A 21588-nucleotide genomic window follows, 5' to 3' on the forward strand; every position below is an offset into this window, starting at 1 on the left:
CGAAGAGAAAGAAACAGACACAGACAGAGGTCTGCCATCCACTGGTTCACTCCCACAAATTTTCACAACTGCCTGGGCTGGGCCAGGCTAACGCCTGGGGCTGGGATCTCAGCCTGGGTCTCTCATGAGGAGGCTGGGACCCAAGTACTTCAGTCCTTATCTGCTGCCTCACAAGTTCATTAACAGGAAGCTGAAGCAGAAGCAGAGGCAGGATTTGATCTCAGGCATTTCCATATGGGATGCAGACATCACAAGCGGTGGTTTAACTCATCACACCACAACCTCTGTCTTTTGCTGATCTTTAAAAGTATCTGTGTTTGGTAGAGTGATTTTCTCCCTGAAGATGTCCATGCCCTAATCCCTAGAGCCTGTGAATATGTCATTTTTTATGGCAAATGGGACTTAGCAGATGAGATTAAATGACAGGGTGGGTGGGGAGTGCCCTGGATTACTTTGTTGCACCTACTGTAATCAGTAGGGTCCTTACTAGAGAGAGGCAGTAGAAATGGGGTGCACTTGTCCCAATCAGTCTCTTAAATGCTAAACCTATGCCTAACCCCAGTGTTTTTTCTTAAGAGGAGAAAGTGATGTTACAGTATTGTAGTTTACTTAGGAATATAGTACTTACATATACATATGTGTGTATATATATTTATTGTGTTCTTTGTGGAGTATCACCAATCAAGATGATTGGGATGTAAAATAGATTTACATTAAACAAATTCATATTCTTGTCTGTAGGGAGAGAAAGTGAAGCATACATTTTAAAATATCATTGCTTCTTTCACAAAATTGTTTTAAGTGGAAAAAATTAACTAGTGTAGTATAAAAGTGCTTGAGTAGTAAATTAACTATCAGAGTTACCTGAGTTAATGTACAGAAACTTCTTAAAAGAATCTCCTCATGATGTTATTTTAAACCTAGAACAAATACTTGGTGCTACATTTCTACTAATACTATAAACATTTAAAAAGTATCTTAGATTCTTTTCCTTGGTTTCCTTTTCTCCAACACATTCTAGTGTCAATAATACCTAGTTTTTGTAAGAATTGCATTTTACTGAAGGGAAATGTTTTATGGAGTTAACTTATTTTTGTAAATTTTGATACATTCTGAGATTTGAAGAATACACATTGTCTCTTGTAATCCATGGCAGTTAACTTCTGTCAGTCTGTTTGTGCTTCCTTTCTTTTAGTGATGTGATATTATTAGATTTGAGACTTAAGAAGTATGCTCCTTTAAACAAATTAGTTGAAACATATGCTTGTTGAGATCATAAAACATGAAAGCAGAAACTATTAATATATTTAGCATTCTGTTTTTGCAATTCTTGGCGTAAAAGTTTAGCTTTGTAACCTCAGTTGCAGTTGTTAGAAATTATGTGACATAATAAAAATAATAATCCTGTTTTGTGTTTAAATTCTGTTAAGGAATAGAATTGTTAGGCAGATTAAATTTATTAGGAAGGCCATAATAGATGATGAACTTACACACACACACACACACACACGCGCGCACACGTACACACGGTTTGTGTTTCTAAAAGACATCAAATAGAGATATCTACACCTGTTGAATGCATTAAGCATTTTGGTGTCTCCTAAGGAGAGATGAAAAAGGTGCTGCCACACTGTCTAAGTGGATCAATCCTCAACAAATTGCATCCATTCTCCTGTTTTGTGTTTTGTGACCTTGCAGTCAATGACTTCAGCCCAGAATAGTTTCAAAGTCATGTAAATGAATGCAATTAAGGTATTGCTTATCATCTTACAGAGTTCATGTGGAACCTTATTGGATGGAGAGATTTGCCTGCCTCATGAGGAAGGTCAAAATGAGGTTAAATTTTATTACATAAAATGATTTGGTAATGTTTTTATTTAGCTACTGAAAAAGTCATGTCCTAATCGGAAATGATAATGCTTTTTATTTTCTCAGTCACCTAGAGGTCTCTTCAGGGTTTTTTGCTTGTTTGTTTGTTTTTTTTCTCTTTTTATAAACTTACTATTTAAAGAGATGCCTTCTCTCTTTCTCTAAGATCTTGACAACATTCTGCCCTTAATCGTGATTCCAGGTATCTTTGACTTGCACATACTCATATACATAGAATTCAAATTTTTTTGTGACGAAATAAACATCTTTTAATTTTGTTTTCTATGAACTTTTTGAGGATGATTTAAAAACTATTTATTTGAGGGATGGGGTTGGGGAGCAGAGAGCTCCTGTCCACTGGTTCACTCCCCAAATGTCTGCAACAGCCAGGATTGGCCAGACTGTTGCTGGGACCTGGGAATTCAATAAAGGTCTCCCACATGATTGTAGAGACCCAAATACTTAGCCATCACCTGAGACCTCCACGAGTCTACATTAGCAGGAAGCTGTAATCAGGAGCAGAGCCAAGACTTGAACCTGGACACTTCGATACACATTGCAGATGTCTTAACCAGTGTTTTAAGCACTAGTCGTGTAGTCAACCCCTTCTCGATCTTTTTAAAGTACTTTCATCTAGATTACATTTCTTGTTACTGATGAAGTGTAGCTTTGGGGTTATTGATGTATGTGCTTAGAAATTTATGTTAATGTCTAATTACCATGCCAGTTGGTATAGTACCTCAGAAAGTGAGACTGAAATCTCTCCTCATCTGAGACCTGTCACCCAGCCAGACTATCTGTGGGGGGTTGGAGAGCAGTGACCTAGATGTTAGAGGAGTGTTACTGATGAATAGCCGAGAATGAGTGAAGATGTTTGTGTGGGTGTGAAATAATTAGAAGACAGGCAAGTATTTTTCATTGTAGTCTGTCCATATAATTACTTCTTTCCTTTTATGGTTATTATTTTACTTCAGTGTGTTGTGTTAATTGATCAAGGCTCTAAGATGCATTGATTCATTGAGCAGACGTTTACTGGGCATTAGCTGTATGGCTCATACTTGTTAGGTATTAGGGGATTCAATGATGAGTGAAGGGCTCATGGTCACAAGGAGAATAATAATAAGTCTGATACTGAGAAGGTGACCTGAAGGCCTAAGGGTTGAAGAGCCTACTTGGCTAAGATGTTGGGGAAGTGTTGTTCTAAGATATTGGGTACCTGCACATAGGTTGAAGGGGACTTTAGGACCCCCAGAAAATGAAATGATAATAAAAGCAGCTATTTAGGGAAGCTGGGATTCAGGCTTTGGGGTTTATTTTTTGTCAAAGCTATTCTTGAGAACTGATAATAGGATATGGACTAGAAATTGAGAGTTCTAGAAGTATAAGCCAGACATTAGTGCAGTGTCTGATACACATAGAATGATCTAGAGTGGAATCAGGGAGTTTGCATGAGCTGTCCTATCATCAGCTGGCTTCACTGTCCATTTGTTGATGAATATAAAGTTCCCTCAGCCATCACAGTATTTTTTTTTTTTTTAAGATTTATTTATTTACTTTTAAGTCAGAGTTACACAGAGAGAGGAGAGGTAGAGAGAGAGAGGTCTTCCATCCACTGTTGCACTCCCCAGATGGCCGCAATGGCTGGAGCTTTGCCGATCCAAAGCCAGGGGCCAGGAGCTTCTTCTGGTTATCCCATGTGGGTGCAGGGGCCCAAGAACTTTGGCTGCTTCTACTGCTTTCCCAGGCCATAGCAGAGAGGTTGATTGGAAGTGGAGCATCTGAGACTCGAACCGGTGCCTATATGGGATGCCGGCACTGTAGGCCATGGCTTTACCTGCTACACCACAAGGCTGGCCCCAGCCACCACAGTAATAAAGGGTACGTTATAATCTTTTGATGGCTAGGAACTTTAATCTGCTCTTTTCCCCAAAGTGTAAGCTTTCCCACATGTCAGTGCCATTCTAGTATGGTTTTAATTCTGGGTGTAACATTTTCTGTTCTTATTGGTCTGGGAAAGAAATGAGATATTTAAAACTCTGCAATGATTATCAAATAATACTCTTTCTCGCAGAGTCCTTGATTGAAATTGCTCTTTATCCTTGACATTAACTTTTCACATCCTCAAGAATCGGTGACAATCTTCACAGTTGTGTAAAGACAGATACTTAGTGTATTTTGGTAAATAGTTCTGTAATACAAGTTGTTTTATCTTATGGGGTCAAGAAATGTGCCCAAAGAAAGCATATATTTTTCCTCATAATACATCTTTCTTTTTTTTTTTTTCCTTTTTTTTTTGACAGGGAGAGTGGACAGTGAGAGAGACAGAGAGAAAGGTCTTCCTTTCCCATTGGTTCACCCTCCAATGGCCGCCGTGGCCGGCGCGCTGCGGCTGGCGCACTGCGGCCGGCGCACCTCACTGGTCTGAAGCCAGGAGCCAGGTGCTTCTCCTGGTCTCCCATGGGGTGCAGGGCCCAAGCGCTTGGGCCATCCTCCACTGCCTTCCTGGGCCACAGCAGAGAGCTGGCCTGGAAGAGGGGCAACCAGGACAGAATCTGGCGCCCCGACCGGGACTAGAACCGGGTGTACTGGCGCCGCAAGGTGGAGGATTAGCCTATTGAGCCGCGGCGCCAGCCCATAATACATCTTTCTTACTGTTTTTTGGATGATTTATTTTAATCAATAGTTAAAATTCCATTTGTAAAATATGCTATTGAAATATGTGGAAATAAGGAGCACTTATTAACACTCATTTCTCTTCATTTTCAGGTGGTACTTGGATTGTGAGTTATTGAGAACTCTGGCTTCAGGACTTGTTATTTTAACATTTGAGAGAGGCACATCCCAAAGGTATTGTGTTTTGTCTCATTGTTTCACCTTTTTGGACATAGGAAGCCTTTTTCAGTAACAGGAAAGTTAACACTATTATGCCATATTGTGTTGCTTATTTTTCTTTAGCTTTCATATATTGATAAGTTGAGCTTGACATTTGTCACAGAAAAGCGGGGATGTATTTTGGCCTTGATAAATCTGAATTTTGTGTGAATAAAAAAAACTAAGTGAAATCAAACCTATTTTGTGTATTATAAATATCTGAACTTCTCTATATCTTTGGGGAATTGGTTCTAGGACTTCCGAAATGGGAGTGTGCATTTAACCTATGTATCTCATTCTATATACTTTAAATCATCTCTAGATTACTTACATGCCTAATATAATGTAAATGCTCTATAATTAGCTATTATACTGTAGTAGTTAAGAAATAATGACAAGGGAAAAAAGTCTGTACGTATTCAGTACATAATCAGTTTTCTCTTTGGTATTTTATTTGAAATATTTTTAATATTGTTGTTTAATCCATGAATACAGAACCTGTGGATACAGGAACTGGCTTAAGTATAGACCTTTTCTAAGAATGTCATAGTTCCAAAGTGAAATATATGATGTTCTTGTTTAAGATAGTATGAAATATACATAAAACGTTTAGGCTAGCTTGCAGTCTGGAACTACCTGGGGCAGCTCTACCTGCTAGGGATCAACTGTCACCTGTATTTGCATCAGTGTGTCATCAGAATCCACGGACATACTCAACCTGGTCATATGGCTCTGCTTCTGAACATGCATCTGCTCAGTTCCCTCTGCCTAATCATATGTGGAGAGATTGCTGCAGGACTATGGTGATTCCTCTCGTAGACCCAGTAATGTGTGACATACTACTGGGAAGGAAAGATGTTCAGAAGACAGTTGAGCTTAACTGCTTTAACCTCTTGTCTTTTGCTACTTGTCTTAGTCTGTTTGGGCTGCTATAACAAAATACCATGGGTTGTGTTGCTTGTAAGAGAAACAGTGCTAGAGGCTGAGATCAAGGCACTGGCGGATTCAGTGTCTGGTGAGGACCCACTTCCTCACAAACATATATTTCACTATAATGTCACATGGTGGAAGGAGCCGGGGAACTCCGAGGGCCTCTTTTGTAAGGTTGCTAATCCCATTCATGAGGGTACTGTCCTCATGACCAAATCATCTCAAAGGCTCTCCCTGCAGATACCCTCACATAGTGGATAGCTTTCAATATATGAATGATGGGGGTCACAAACATTTAGACCATAATGTACCACCAAAGCCCCTGTGGATATGCCAACCAGTATGGCTAAAGTCAATGTTGGGCTTAGTCCCATATGCAGGGTTTCCTTCTTAGGGGCCAACATTATACCTCCCCTATATCTTTTGTTTCACTTTTTAAAACTAGCTAGCTATATTTCTTTTTTTCTTTTTTCTTTCTTTTTTTTTTTTGACAGGCAGAGTGGACAGTGAGAGAGAGAAAGGTCTTCCTTTGCCGTTGGTTTACCCTCCAATGGCCGCCGCACTGATCCGATGGCAGGAGCCAGGTACTTATCCTGGTCTCCCATGGGGTGCAGGGCCCAAGTACTTGGGCCATCCTCCACTGTACTCCCTGGCCACTGCAGAGAGCTGGCCTGGAAGAGGGGCAACCAGGACAGAATCCGGCGCCCTGACTGGGACTAGAACCCGGTGTGCCGGCGCCGCAAGGCGGAGGATTAGCCTAGTGAGCTGCGGTGCTGGCCATCTAGCTAGATTTCTTGAAATAGGAATAGATGGAGGGTGACACATAAATATATTGAATAAAACAGGAAATCACATAGTTTGAACTGTCTTCTGTCTGGTTTCTTGGGGGAAGGGGTCAACATTATATATGTAAGTCATTTGTATTTTGGATATCATTTGTTTTTCTTTTCCCAAATAATCTATATTCCATTTTATGGTTGTATCACTATTTAGCCATTCTACTGTAAACAGACATTGAGTATTTTTCTAGTTTGTGCTTAAATATCAGGCTGCTATGAACTTCTTTATATTTTTTGGTAGAAATAAGCATTTCTGACGAGTATATGGACAGGAGTGGAACTGCTGAGTGGGATGTACATATGCTTAGCTCTAGAATAATAGATACTTAAAGTGCTTTTAAGGATATTTAATAAATGTCAATCATTGTATGTTTTATTAGTAATTGCCCGTATTATGTGATAGACTTATTTTCCTTCAACTTTTAATGTAAATAGTAAGTCCCTTTTTTAGGAGTTATTTCAAATTTCTCATCCATTGAAATTAAGTTGCTGACATTCTGATTCCATTATAATAAATATATATGTATTTGGTTCACAATCTCCTAACCCTACTGAAGGAAAATAGGGCTTGAAACCTTCCTGTACATATTTACAGTTGTGGAAATACAGAAAATGAATTCTGGAGCAAAATCAGTGTAACATATAATGAAGACTTTTTTACTGTATTTTTGATACTTCTTTGAATATTTAACATTATAGATGCTCTTGAGATATAAAAATTATCTCAGTGTTTCTTGTGACTTTATGTTTATAGAAAACTGTATAGCAATTTAGTGGATATTCTAAAAAAAAGGATTTGAGGAGTTTTATGTTAATGTTTTTTCTAGGTCTTTATGACAGTGCTATTCAGAAGTATAATGTCCGCTATATCATGTAACTTGAAAAATATTCTCTCAATGAATAATGAATAGAAGTTATGAGATACTTTACATTCTTTTTCTCTTAGTAAGATTTTGAAATGTGGTGTGTACTTTTACTTACAGCAGCATGTCTCAGTTCTGACTGGGCGCCTTTCATGTGCTCAGTAGCCACATGTCCAGTGGTTTCATATTGGACAGCACAGCTACATCATGGGTTTTGTTAAAAGACAATGCTTTAGTCAAATTCACATCTAGTTCAGAACACCTTTAAAGACCCAACAGAAGAGACCGTGTTGGATGTCTAATATATTATGTTTAAGTATATCTCAAACAGCTTATTTTGCTTCCTGTTTGGTTTTATGTCAAATAACTCAATTAGCCAATGTTCAGGGGCCATATATGTGTATTTAACTGTAGAATAAAAATATGTGACGTGTAGGTTCATACCTTTCATCTTATCTCAGGTGACATATGCTGGGTAGAATTTTACTTTTGGGGTAGATTTCTTTTTTCCTTATCCTCCTGAAACAAGGATGGTTTAATTTGGTAATCTGTTTGAAAAGTACATTTGTAAGAGATTTCTTCTGTTTCAGTAAGATACAGGAGACATGTTCTACTTTGATATCTTTTTTTTTTTTTAAGATTTATTTATTGATTTGAAAGGCAGAGGTGCAGAGAGAGAGAGGGAGGGAGAGAGGTCTTCGATCCGCTGGTTCACTCCCTAATTGGTTGCAACAGCCAGAGCTACACTAATTCGAAGCCAGGGGCCAGGAGCTTCTTCTGGGTGTCCCATGCGGGTGCAGGGGCCCAAGGACTTGGGCCATTTCTACTGCTTTCCCAGGCCACAGCAGAGAGCTGGATTGGAAGTGGAGCAGCCGGGTCTCGAACTAGCGCCCATATGGGATGTTGGCACTTCAGGCTAGGGCGTTAATCCACTGTGCCACAGCACTGGCTCCACTACTTTGATATCTTAAAATTAGTGTGGATCAGGTAGACCTTGAAAAAGCTTTTAGGAAGTAATTTTCCTGTTTCATGTTATATAGTTGCCTTTCATTTTATGCAGGTAGTCTCTAATTGTAGTTTTTGAAAGTTGTATTTTTAGGTTACCTACAGTAACTTTTCAGAATTGTGGAAAAAATATAATCAAAACATGTATATGCTGCTGCTCCAGAATACATTCAAAGTGATGTTATAAATGTTTACTCCCTTATAGAACAGATAACTTTATGGGATAGTTTAAGAAGGTCTACTCAGAAAGTTTGTTTGCAAATTTTTGTTTTATACTGTACCTGCAGTGAGCACATGACATTGAACACGTGACAGCAGACTCTCCTACATGTGGCTATCATGGTAATCATTTTCATGAAAACAAGAAGATGTAGAAATTTTAGTTTCTTTATTTATCTTTCTACTGCATCTTCCAAATTCAGGCTTTAGTGCTAATTGTTGGTTACTACAATGACTTTCTAACTGGTCTGTTGCCTTTTAGTATTTATTACCTAGTATTTTCCACACAGTATAGTAAAAACAAAACTTTCTGATGAAAGTATCATTATCCTGAAAAACGCCTTTGCTCACAAGGTAAAGGGCAAGTCCTAATTTTGTCTGGTTCATGCTTACCGTAGTATCCAATATTTGATTTGCTCCATTTAAAAAATATGTTAATTGCCCATTTCTTACAATGCCACATTATTTTTGCTTTCTTCACCTCAGATGTCTTTTTATTTCCCCACTAGTTTCTTTTACCTAGATGCTACCTATCCTGTGATTTGTGCAATTACTCTGCCCAAAGGGAACATGAGCCACCTTCTACTCCATAGTAATTTATGGCTACAATTCATACTGCATTTATTTTTCATAGCTTTTTATTCATCTCTTCAGTAAGAATGTAAACTTCTAAAGGGAAAGGATCATATATTTTATGATTTTTGTGATTTGTAAAGCACTTCACTGTAAGCCTCACAAGGTGATGAAGTATTATTGAAATAAAACTCTAGGTTATATCCCAATACCATTTTATTTATTTATTGTAATAATAAATTTAGAAAGATGTTTATTTTCATCTACTTGAAAAGCAGAGCAATGAGGTGGGGGAGGAGAGAGATTGAGAGATTGATTCCATCTACTGGTTTACTCCCCAAATATCTGAAACTGCCAGGATTGGGCCAGGCCAAAGTGAGGAGTGTAAAACTCCATTTATGTCTCCTACGTGGGTGGCAGGGACCCAAGCAATTGGAAAAATCATCTGTTTCCTCCTGGGATGCAGGAGCAGGAAGCTGGATTGGAAGTAGAGTGGCCAGAACTTGGAGATAATAGTCGGATAGGGGATGCAGCATCCCAAGCAGTGAATTAACACTTTGTGCCTCAATGCCCACCTTATGATACCATTTTAAAGCTTCAGAGACAGTTTTTAAAAAGGAGAATTCATCCTTTCTTATTTTATGCAAGTTACTTATGCTTGTGTAGCATTTTTTTCATAGGGTTTTCTTGAAGATGAAGTGATAATGTGTATTGGAAATTTGTATGAGTATTTGTGATAGTACATGTATCTATTGTGTTGAATGTATAAATTTCTTAGACTAATGTGATATACATAATACGTTTTAAATGTTCTTTGACTGAACAATAAACAAGATTGATTTAGGGTTAACTGAATGTTTACCTTAGTAAGTCTCTTTGCTATTCACCAAGAAAGAAAATATAGTTGTCAGTCATAAAAGTAATAAATTACCCTTGTGGAATGTGGCAGTTTTAAATATGAATAAGTTTAAAAGTTTGATTGACTTTCCAGAGTGATCCTTAGTTTTTCTTATTTAATTCACATTAGTTGACAGAAAGAGGTTCTGGGAGGAATGATTTTTTAGAATCAGAGGCTTAAACCATGTGGTATAGTCCCTGTTAGTTTGCACTGATTATGGTATGTGTTTAAAAGCTCCAATGTTGGTTACACAAACCAGTAATAGATACTGAATTTGGGAGAGAAGACAGTGGTTGTGATTTCTGAATCTTTGTTATGCATAATAAAATACTATGTTTAATTTAGATAATGCTCTTTGAACAACTAATACATTTATGAGGCTAACTTCCTGTGCTGCCCTGTATACTTCTTTAGGAAGTATAGGTACCTTTTACTGTATACATAGGCCATAAAATTTAGAAAAACTTCAGCCTTTTCTTTAATCTTAATTAAAAAATTGATTCTTTAGTTTTATTTTTACTTTATAGACAAAATTCTGAAAGCCTGTTTATTCTCATAGAAATGGGTAGAGCCCATGGTAGACAATGATTGTTATGCTGTATTAAAAATACAGCTTATTAATAGTGATGCTTTAGTGGATTAATACTAATTTGCCATTTTCACAGTAACTTCAGGATATGAAAAGTTGATAACATTTTAATTTTATTTAAATACTCCCAGGAGTGTCTGTTAGAGGAGTAGCATTTGTTGGAAAGTCATATAATTTAAACAGTCTGTTGATCACAATACTTTTGTTAGCTTTAATACCTTTTAATAGAGTAACTTCTCTTCATCTTTAGTGGAAAATGGGGATTATTTTTCTAACTTTCTTTTTTTTTTTTTTTTTTTTTTTTTTTATCTTTTATTTAATGAATATAAATTTCCAAAGTACGACTCATGGGTTACAATGGCTTCCCCCCCCCATACCGTCCCTCCCACCAACAACCCTCCCCTTTCCCACTCCCTCTCCCCTTCCATTCACATCAAGATTCATTTTCGATTATCTTAATATACAGAAGATCAGCTTAGTATACGTTAAGTAAGTATTTCAACAGTTTGCTCCCACACAGAAACATAAAGTGAAAAATAATAGATGATAAAAAGTATATGAAATTATTTAGTAGTGTCTCTTACCCACAGGAGGTATGTTCTAAGATACCCAGTGTATTCCTGGGTATACACAGATAGTACTCAGACAAATATATATGTTGTGTTTTCTTTTCCTGTATTTACACAATATTTAATGCCTTTTCCATCTTCACTAAGTACTTATCACACACTATTGTCGCTCCCCCTCTTCGTGGAGGAACGACACAGGACCCTGCGCTGTTCTTTCGTCTGCTCGGCCCTCCCCGGGTTTGCTGCTGGTTCTTCCCGGGTTGGCTACTATCCCTTCCACCTCTGTGGAAGGGCAGTTCCCCCTGGCCGCATTCCCCACTTCCGCAGGGGAGCGGCACACCGCCGGCCGGTTCTCTCGGGGGCTGCACGGGTTCCCTTAGATGTTCCCCATAGATGTTCCCGGTGCATGCCGTCTCTCTCCTCCTTTATAGTCCTCCTCCGCCAATCCTAACTCGGCTGCCCACACGCCGAGTACGCTGCTCTCCAATCAGGAGCAAGTCCTACAATTTATTAGTTGAACTGGAGGCAGCTGTGCGGAAGCTGTTTACTTCTCTCCCAGCGCCATATTGTGGGAGAGCAGATGCATAGAATAAGTCTTAATTCGAGTAACTTAGTCTAGTCCGGATTGCTCCCCACAACTATGGCCCTAACTTTGGCAGTTTGGGGTGTAACAGCAAAACCAGCATGGATTTTTTTTTCCTTTTTCAAAGTTACATGGATAAGTGATTTAATCTTACAATACATATGTCTTAGAAACTTCAGCATATAATTTTTTCTCTTCCCTTAAGTTGAAAACTGTTACCTTTTCACCTAAGAAACACTGTGCAGCCTCTTTGGGCCTATCTAAATTGCCAGCATCATTCCCTTGCACTTTGGGGCCACTATTAGTAAAAATAGGGTTACTGGAACACAGTATTTGCTACGTAGTGGCATTTGATTGGATAAACTAGAAGACTAGTAAGTGTCTCACAGGTGAGTAGCATATCTAGTGTGACTACAGTAGACAGAGTAATGTGTCATTACCAGCAAGGTGGAGTAGGCTGGTGTGAGATTTCATAATGCCACTTAGAATGGAACACAGTGTAAAAGTTTTGAACTGCTTATATCTGTAATTGTCCATTTAATATTTTTGGACCTCAGTTAATGTAATTGAAACTGGAAAGTGAAACCATGGAAAAGGGGAACTGCAAAGTTGTTCCTGGATATATGTGGGGGATTGGTTCTAGGATTAGATGCGGAAGTTCTTCTGTAAAACAGTATAATATTTGTATGTAACTTACACAATCCTTCTCTATACATTGAATCACCTTTGGGTTACTTAGGACATCTAATATAATGTAAATTCTGGGTAAATAGAGATATTGTTTTGTTTGAGAAATAATGACATGGGGAAGAAAAGTCTGTATATGTCCAGTATAGATGTAATGCATTCCCCACGCTCCTCAAACCCCAATATACAGTTAGTTGAATTCACAGATGTCAAACCTGTGGATGTGGAGGGTGACTGATATTTTTCTTTTACCTCTTTATGTAGACATTAAGAGCAGGCACCATCATGGCCACAGTGTAATGTGGTAGAGTGGCGAATGGTGGTCTTACAATTCAAAGATTTATATTTAAGCCCTGGGTTTCCCCATAGACTGTGGCACTTATTTTACCTGATTTTCAGTTTCCTGATTTGTAGGATGAGGATACAACCTTCATCCAGGAATATTATACAGAATAAATGAGGAAATATATACTGTATTTCATCAGTGTGATCTTATAGCAAGATCACATGCTGTTGACATTAATCTTGATATATTTTTTGGAAGAAATAAATGGGTCTTAAGAGAATGACTGTTTTACTCAGAAGCACCTCCTAAATTAGAACACTTTCCTCCTTATGTTTTCTGTTTTTCTTTTTTCGCTTTTACTTTTAAGAGTTTTCACAAACCCTGGTCCATGCTTTTGAATTCCTATGAAGTCTGAACTAGTTAGCATCTGCCACCTCCTGATATAGTTACCACTTCCTCCAATTCTCCTTTCCCAGTACACACTTGCTTACTGTGTTTCTTTGGTGATTATCTGGCCTTCATTCCATTTTTGTAGAGTTCTAGATCAGTTCTGGCTTAGGAATAGCAATGTCTAAATTTCTTTGAACTTAAAGCAGGGTGGTACATTAGAGTCAGTAATAGTGTTTATTTTTTCCCTAGGGAAGACAGACAGTTTTCAGATAAAAAAAAAAAATTGATAAAACCTCACCTGGACTTGCTTTGTGTTTCATCATGTGGCAGTTACAGGCTTTAAAAGTGACTTCTGCCTGCATACCCAGGTTAAAAATAAGTTTTCAGTATAAAGTCTGAGTTTGGAAGTGACTCACCATAAATGGAACTACTTCAAAATGCATGGCCTTAAGTACTATTTGAATTTTTATAGGTTTAAAGTTTTGCTGACTGGAAGAAAAATAAAAGGCTAGGTGCCAGTTTTTACTGGGTCAAGACTTATTTTTAAAGTATCAACAGTTCCTCAGTTTTTTGATACTTAAGTCCTAAAGATACTGCTGCACAAAGTTTTAGTAGGCTTTATTCTGGCAGGGAAATTTCAGGGTCTTTATGCTGTGTTTGGGTGGGGGGGCAGAGTATTTGGTGAATTTGCCAATAGAAACTGTCAGAAGCTAGACTACCCTATGAACACCCACACATACACACCCATACATACTCTAGGAGTATATATGATTTATTTATTTACTTATTTATTTCTTGAAAGGCAGGATGACAGAGAAACTTAGCTCTGCTAATTTCCTCCCCAGATGCCCTCAACAGCCAGGACTTGGCCAGGCTGAAGCCAGTAGGCAGGAACTCCATTTGGGTCTTCTTCATGGATGGCAGGGACTCAGCTACGTGAGCCATCATCTGCAGCTTCATAGGCTCATTAGTAGGGAGCTGAATTGGAAGCAGAGTAGCTAGGACTCAAACTAACACTTTGCCACAGCATGTTTTTAGTGAAGGAGTCTAGCAGGGTCGGCAAAGTCTTACAATTATATTTGTGTCTGTGGCCAGCACTGTGGCATAGCCAACAAAGCAGCCGCCTGCAATGCCAGCATCCCATGTGGGCACTGATTTGAGCTCTGATCCAGCTCTCTGCTATGGCCTGGGAAAGCAGTGGAAGATGGCCCAAGTCCTTGGGCCCTTGCACCAGTGTGGGAGACCTGGAAGAAGCTCCTGGCTCCTGGCCTTGGATTGGCACAACCCTGGCAGTTGTGGCCATCTAGGGAGTGAACCAGCCGATGGAAGACTTCCCTCCCTCCCTCCCTCTCTCCCTCCCTCCCTCTCTCTCTGCTTCTGCCTCTCTGTAACTCTGCCTTTCAAATAAATAAATAAATCTTAAAAAATTTACTTTTGTGTTTTAGCATAGTTCTAGGCACACAAGACATGAACAGTGATTTATAAACAGACTATTAATCTTGTGTGGAAAGGTCAGGTGGCTGACTAACCAAAGCAATTGGTCTGACAATATGGAGGCTTTATGGATAGTGCTTGTGCAGTGCAGAAACATGACCTGGATTTGAATTGCAGATCTGCCTCTTACCTCAGTTCAACTTTTCTGAGCTTGTCTGTAAAACTGGATAATATCTACTTTATAGGTAATGATTAAGGGAGATAACATACGATTTAGCATGGTTGTCAATAACTGCTATTTACTTGCTTCTAGTTAATAAAAATTAATAAGTGGGAATAACTCCTAAAGGGTTGTTTTAAAACTTACAGAAGTCTATTTGACACTACTTAAAATCCTAAAGATTTTACTCACATTGGAGTTAAGACAGTGTTTACAGGTGAATGGATTGAAGTTAGCAAGGGCTGAGGCACTGTGGTGTGGTAGATGATCCAGGAGGGAATACCTAACTCTGCCGTCACTTCTGATTATTGACTTTTTTAAAAAGATTTATTTATTTATTTGAAAGAGTGACAGAGAGAGAGAAGGAGAGGCAGAGAGGGAGAAGAGAGATCTTCCATCCGCTGGTTCACTCCCCAGTTGGCCACAATGGCCGGAGTTGTGCCGATCAGGAGCCAGGAGCTCCCTCCTGGTCTCCCACGCAGGTGCAGGGGTCCAAGGACTCGGGCCATCTACTGCTTTCCCAGGCCATAGCAGAGAGCTGGATTGGAAGTGGAGCAGCCGGGTCTTGAACTGGTGCCCATATGGGATGCCAGCATTTCAGGCCAAGGCATTAACTCTCTGTGCCATAGCGCTGGCCCCCAAAATGACCATTTTATTTCTATACATATTTTGGTATTCTGTATCAACTGCCAAAAATCAGAGAAAACATATGGTATTTGTCTTTCTAAAACGGGCCTTTTTTTAAAAAAAACTTTCATTTAATAAATATAAATTTCCAAAGTTTAGCTTTTGGATTACAGTGGCTTCCCCTCCCCCCCAATAACTTCCCTCCCACCCACAACCCTCCCATCTCCCGCTCCCTCTCCCATCCCATTCACATCAAGATGCATTTTCAGTTCTCTTTATATACAGAAGATCAGTTTAGCATATATTAAATAAAGATTTCAACAGTTTGCACCCACACAGAAACACAAAGTGTAAAGTACTGTTTGAGTACTAGTTATAGCATTAATTCACATTGGACAACACATTAAGGACAGAGATCCTACATAGGGAGTAAGTGCACATTGACTCCTGTTGTTGATTTAACAATTGACATTCTTGGTTATGGTGTCAGTAATCACCCTAGGCTCTAGTCATGAGTTGCCAAGGCTATGGAAGCCTTTTGAGTTCGCCAACTCCGATCTTATTTAGACAAGGTCGTAGCCAAAGTGGAAGTTCTCTCCTCCCTTCAGAGAAAGGTACCTTTGATTTCCCTTTCTTTCCACTGGGATCTCACAGAGATCTTTCATTTATTTATTTTTTTATTTTATTTTATTTTTTTGCCAGAGTGTCTTGGATTTCCATGCCTAAAATACTCTCATGGGCTTTTTAGCCAGATCCGAATGCCTTAAGGGTTGATTCTGAGGCCAGAGTGCTGTATAGGACATCTGCCATTCTATGAGTCTGCTGTGTATCCTGCTTCCCATGTTGTATCGTTCTCTCCTTTTTAATTCTATCAGTTAAAGACTGGCTTTTAATTCCTTCGTCTGCTGTCCCTCCTGCTTCATTTCCTATGTAGAGACTGACCCAAAGAAGAAACAAGGAAGAGCAGGAGGCAGTGAGACTTGAACTTGAAATCAGCCTATAGTTAGCCTTGGATGATCCCCCATCATTTCTGAACAAAAGTCCTTTGTTAAATCGATCCAATGATTGCTTTATGAAGTTTTACCAACAAATAATATTTTTAACAACAAAATAATTTTACTGCTTTGTTTGCTATTAGAGAATATGGTGGGAAGAGTTTGCATAAAATCTCTACTTTTCTCAGTGACTTTAAACAAATTATTTTCTAGAACTGTACTTCATCAGAACAATTTTCCAAAAATGACAGTGAATGGAGCTATGAGTAATTAAATAGTTAATATATATTATAGGTATTGTATTAAATACAAAATTAAGTTTATTGTATAGTAAGGTTATTACCTTTTCCTTCTGGTCTCATTCTGTCTACAGGAAGTAATTTGGTTGACAAAGGACTTAATAAATTTATAAGAATTTTCAAAGTTTATAAGACTTCTCTGCGGAGGCACTTTGGTTTGTTAGGGTGTCATACTGAGAACTTGAAGAGCTTTAGTTTTGGGTCATTATAGTTATGGCTTTGGCACTAATTAACATGTTGGCTTTGAGTTAAAAATCAAAACCCCTTGACTCAAAACCAGCACTTGGACTCCTCACGTTAGTCATCGACTTCCTCCTTTCTCCTCCGATCTGGGATTACCTCAGGGATGAAAGGAACATCTCCAGTGAATGGATCACGTCCCCCAGCTGCTTTCCAGAGTATGTGCACATACAGAGGGAACATAATTATCTTATTTAATTTTGCTTTCTTAATTCCCTGTTTATTTTCTCTTGGGACCTCTTTTCCTCTCTCTACCTCCCATTGTCCTCTTGACTTCATTTTTCTTTTTTCCTTCCTGTGGATGAGCACTTAATGTCCTACAGAACATTTTTAGGCATATAATGGTTTGGAGCTGATTTTGCAATTTTAGTTATTTTAAAGCTCTGTATTTGAACTGCCTTTGCTTTGGTCATATTCTTTTTAAATTCCCAATTAATTGCATCCACAGTGTTTGTAACATTCCTGTGAGAAGCATGACTTACATTGAAATATCTTGAAGTTCTGTTGTATGACAGTCCTGGAGGCTTACAGCCTGAAAAAGGGATAGACAGCCAAGTTCTGTTCACCTTCATTGTAGTTTGCAGGAAACAATGTGAACACTTGAAAAAAAATTCTGTGTATTAAAATTAAAATGGAAGACTACTAAAACGATAAAGGGTTTATTTCACTCATCAGGAGGTTTGCAGTATGGGTGACTAATTGCTGTCGCTCCCCCTCTTCATGGAGGAACGACACAGGACCCTGCGCTGTTCTTTCGTCTGCTCGGCCCTCCCCGGGTTTGCTGCTGGTTCTTCCCGGATTGGCTACTATCCCTTCCACCTCCGTGGAAGGGCAGTTCCCCCTGCCACATTCCCCACTTCCGCAGGGGAGCGGCACACCGCCGGCCGGCTCTCTCGGGGGCTGCACAGGTGTTCCCCTTAGATGTTCCCGTTAGATGTTCCTGGTGCATGTGGTCTCTCTCCTCCTTTATAGTCCTCCTCTGCCAATCCCAACTCGGCTGCCCACACGCCGAGTACGCTGCTCTCCTCCAATCAGGAGCAAGTCCTACAGTTTATTGGCTGAACTGGAGGCAGCTGTGTAGAAGCTGTTTTCTTCTCTCCCAGCGCCATATTGTGGGAGAGCAGATGCATAGAATTAAGTCTTAATTCCAGTAACTTAGTCTAGTCCGAGTTGCTCCCCACAATTGCCATAACAAAGTTCCCAAGGACCCACTTAGGTTTTCTGTCTTTCAACTATATCATCTTGAATGTCTGTGTGATGTCACTCTTCATGGCTGCAAACTAGCCGTTTTCCCATGTTGTTTTCTTTTCTTTTTTAAAATGAGGAAAATAGTTCCTAGTCACCTGCTCTGACAATAATTGTACTCGCGTACTCAAGTCTAAGCCTGTTATTCCCGGAGGAAACATTGCTTGTCATAAATGGCTTTTCCTGTTCAGTGTTCACCACCTGAGCCTGCCATGAAGCAAGAAAGGGGACAGTGTGTTTTTGGGGAGGCACCATAGCAAGTGAGGAACGCAGTTTTGTTAGCTTCTGTAATGTCTCTTGTGAGATCACAGAATATGGTCATGTTGAATGCCTGTTGTGTTCTGCTAATTCTTCTAGGCCCTGGGAACAGATACTGAACAAGAGAAAAAATGAAAAGCATTGTTGCCCCTATTTTATAAACAGTTGAGATAAGCATTTCGGTTTCATGGTGTCTTTCTAATAAGTGCTAAATAAAAGTTGAAGCTAAGAAGGGCGTGTGGAAGTTCAGAGGTGGAGTGCGTGAAATTCTAGATTATGTCCAGAACAGACTGCACCTAGAGGATGATTTGGTTGAAAGACTGAATCAGCATGGCAACAGGTGATAACAGCTGTCTTGGGAAAAGTGTTCCAGTCAGAGGCATTATGGCTAGATGGAATGGATGAGGAAGAGTCACTGGAGATGAGATCAGAGGGGGAAACCACTAGGAGACTAGACGTGATAGAATATACCATTTCCCCAGAACTGCTTTGCCCTGTTAAAATGACCAAAGGGGCTTTTGAAGCAGAAATCAGGCTATAAAGTAGAAACTAGGAGGCTGTTTTAATAATCTAGAAGAAAAGAGGATAACTTGAATAGGGTAAGAAGTAGGTGGACACTGGGTAGCTTGTAGTTGACACTGCAGCACATCATTAAATGGAAATCTCAGCCAAGAGAAGGAAATGATCAGTGCATCTTTTTTTTTAAGATTTTATTTATTGGGACTGGCGCCGTGGCTCACTTAGTTAATTCTTTGCCTGCAGCACCGACATCCCATATGGGCGCCGAGTTCTAGTCCCAGTTGCTCCTCTTCCAGTCCAGCTCTCTGCTGTGGCCCGGGAGGGCAGTGGAGGATGGCCCAAGTGCTTGGGCCCTGCACCCGCATGGGAGACCAGGAGGAAGCACCTGGCTCCTGGCTTCGGATCGGCGTAACACTGGCTGTAGCAGCCATTTGGGGGATGAACCAATGGAAGGAAGACTTTTCTCTCTGTCTCTCTCTCTCTCTCACTGTCTATGATTCTACCTGTCAAGTAAAAAAAAAAAAAAAAAAAAAAGTATTTATTTATTTGAGAGGTAGAGTTACAAACAGTGAGGGAAAGACAGAGAGAAAGGTCTTCCGTCCATTGGTTCACTCCCCAAATGGCCGCAATGGCTGGAGCTGCGCTGATTTGAAGCCAGGAGCTAGGAGCTTCTTCCAGGTCTCCCACGTGGGTTCAGTGCCCCAAGGTCTTGGGCCATCTTCTTTCCCAGTCCATAGCAGAGAGTTGGATTGGAATAGGAGCAGCCAGGACTAGAACCGGTGCCCGTATGGGATGCTGGCGCCAAAGGAGAGGATTAACCTACTGCACCATGGCGCCAGCCCCGGTACAGTACATCTTAGGTGAGTTTCTCTGGATGAGAGACTGAATTTGCTGACAAATTGGACGTAGGATGAGAAGAGAAACATCTCAGATGGCAGCCAGATGTTTAGTCTGTGCAATTGGAAGAACAGGGTTCAGCTTTTAACATAGAGTATTCCAAGAAACATCTAAACACTGAACAAATACTTAGTGCTCACTTTGCTTAAAAAATGAATACTAAATATATTTATTCTTCAAATCAATGCATTATTGAAGCCCCAAACTTCATGAAAATATACATTAGAAAGAAGAAATACACCATAAGGACCAGTGGTGTGGATTTAGTTCTAAGTCTGTTACCTCTATGTGTGGTGAATGATCCTTCTAAAGGAGGTGTGTTATGAACAAATAGGTCATCTTTCCCGACCTGGCTTCCTCCATATTGTACAACTTATAACTGATACTCAAGCAGATCATTAAACAGAAACCTCAGCCAAGAGAAAGAATTGGTACAGTGTATCTGTGTCAGGGACCACGCAGCATGTGGCCTCTTAGTGGAAAACTACTGAGGCAGGGATAGACAGCCCAGGCCGGAGAGTACTGATAACGCAACCTTGTGTGACCTTGTGCCTTAAGACCTTGTAACCTTTTCCCCACTTGCACAAGCATTGCAGCTACAAGATAAGTCCCCCTCCTTCCCCCGCCCGACACCCTGCCTTTATGATATGTAAGTGTGTGGTTGAAAAATAAAATGTGCAGCTTGATCAGGACCCTTGTCTTGCTGCCATCTTTGTGTCTCCTGTCCCTTCATTTCTCCCTCTAGGTGCTTGGCCCTAGTTGACGTCCCGTGGGACGGGACATATTTGAGGTGAGTTTATCTTCATGAGGGACTTCTTATTTTCTGTTGAGGAGGAATTAGCCCAAGATGTACTTGTTCGTATTTAACCTAGGATGCAGCACATAACTAAGATTTTCAGTCTATGGGTATTACATAAAATGATGACAGTCACTTTTCCAAGTACTTTCTATGTGCTAGGTACTCGGGGAATATTTACAGAAAATGTGATTTAGAACATCATTAACATTTCTAACTTACTTGAAAACTTCAAAAATAATAAACTCTATACAGTGGTTATTGCTTAGTAATATATGCCCTACCTATAATGCAAAGTTTTTGAGAATATTTAAGTGTAATTATTTTTTCAGATAGAAGTAGTATGCAGTAAATATAAAGAAATATTTAATTGGCAGAGAAACGTTGCCGTTGGAGGTAGAGCAGGCATTTCTCATCATACTTTTGGCTGTTGATGGTGAATATGACTTACCAACTAGGGAGAAAAGACTGTTTAGATTTGCAGGGGAAAATGCACTTTGTTTAGAACCTAAAATGTATTGAAGTACTCCAATTTCCCTATCTCCTACACTAAGTAATTTCTTCAAAATGACCATCTCCCATGAGACAGTTCTGAAATTTCTGTAAGTAAGCAAGCAAGCAAGTATTTTGTTGGCTTTGAGACCAGATAATAGATATCAGTTAGACTCATTCTTTGACTGACTAAAATATATTTTTCTGCCTTCTTTCTTCTTTCCTTCCTTGCTTCCCTTTCTTTCTCTTAATTTTTGTTTCTTAGACACACACACACACACACACACACACACAGAGCGCGCACTCTTACCCGCTGGATCACTGCTCGGATGCCTGCAACATCCAGGACCTGGCTGAACTACCACCAGGAGCTAGGAATCCAGTTCAGGTCTCCC

At 39.6% G+C, this 21588-nt stretch overlaps 1 long non-coding RNA gene across 1 annotated transcript in view; it reads right to left on the reverse strand.

Moving 5' to 3' along the window:
- The window catches only part of LOC103350587 (uncharacterized), a 36786-nt gene extending 15198 nt beyond the window's left edge, over positions 1-21588 (reverse strand). The window contains exons 1-2 of the long non-coding RNA XR_518556.4: positions 21504-21588; positions 17469-17585 (exon numbers count right to left, since the gene is read on the reverse strand). This is a non-coding gene — a long non-coding RNA (uncharacterized lncRNA). The remainder of the gene's footprint in view (positions 1-17468; positions 17586-21503) is intronic.

This window comes from Oryctolagus cuniculus, chromosome 4, assembly GCF_964237555.1.
Source record: "Oryctolagus cuniculus chromosome 4, mOryCun1.1, whole genome shotgun sequence".
NCBI lineage: Eukaryota > Metazoa > Chordata > Mammalia > Lagomorpha > Leporidae > Oryctolagus > Oryctolagus cuniculus.